At 59.4% G+C, this 1006-nt stretch overlaps 1 protein-coding gene across 1 annotated transcript in view; it reads right to left on the bottom strand.

Moving 5' to 3' along the window:
* Positions 1-1006, bottom strand: part of LOC109916808 (fibrillin-1-like) — a 589008-nt gene that overhangs the window by 258979 nt on the left and 329023 nt on the right. The gene's annotated exons all lie outside the window — the stretch shown is intronic.

Here is a 1006-nt window from a genome sequence, read left to right as displayed (position 1 = left end):
CCCCCCCAACCGCCCTAAACACCCTCTCTTCTACCCCACCCCCTCCACACACCCTCTCCTCTACCCACCACCTCCCCATAAACCCTCTCTTCTACCTCCACCACACACTCACACTCCCTCCCTTCTACCCTCCTCCCACACACTCCCTCTCTTCTAACCCCCGCACCCTCACACCCCCTCTCCCTCTCTCTCTCCCACACACACTCACACTCTCTCTCCCCCACACACACTCACCCCCCCCCCCCCTCTCCCTCCCCCCCACACACACTCACACTCTCTCTCCCCCACACACACTCATCTCTCTCTCTCCTACACACACACACACACACACTCTCTCCCACACAGACACACACACACACTCTCTCTCCCACACACACACATGCGCACTCTGTCTCCCATACACGCACATGCACTCCCTCTCCCACACACACACGCACTCCCTCTCTCCCACACACACACGCACTCCCTCCCTCCCACACACACACGCACTCCCTCCCTCCCACACACGCACGCATTCCGTCTCTCTCACACACGCACGCACGCACTCCCTCTCTCCCACACACGCACGCACTCCCTCTCTCTCCCACACACGCACGCACTCCCTCACTCTCCCACACACGCACGCACTCACTCACTCTCCCTTTCGCATACACACAGACACTCTCTTCCTCCACCTAAACACACACACACTCTCTCTCTCTATTTTCCCCCCACCTACACATACAGACTCTTTCCCAACCACACACTCTCTCTCCCCCCATACACACATTCTCTTCCTCTCTCTCTCCCCCGACACACACACTATCTTCCCCTCCCCCCCAGAATCTCTTCCCCTCCCCCCCAACACACTCTTCCCCACCCCACCCCACACACACTCTCTTGCTCCCCGACACAATCTCTTCCCCCTCCGACACACACTCTCTTCCCCTCCCCCCACACACACTCTCTTCCTCTCCCCTCACACACACTCTCTTCCCCTCCCCCCACACACACTCTCTTCCCCTCC

Source organism: Rhincodon typus, chromosome 36, assembly GCF_021869965.1.
Source record: "Rhincodon typus isolate 14 chromosome 36, sRhiTyp1.1, whole genome shotgun sequence".
NCBI lineage: Eukaryota > Metazoa > Chordata > Chondrichthyes > Orectolobiformes > Rhincodontidae > Rhincodon > Rhincodon typus.
Note: the sequence above shows the minus strand (reverse complement) of the source record. Positions and strands in the feature narration are given on the sequence as shown.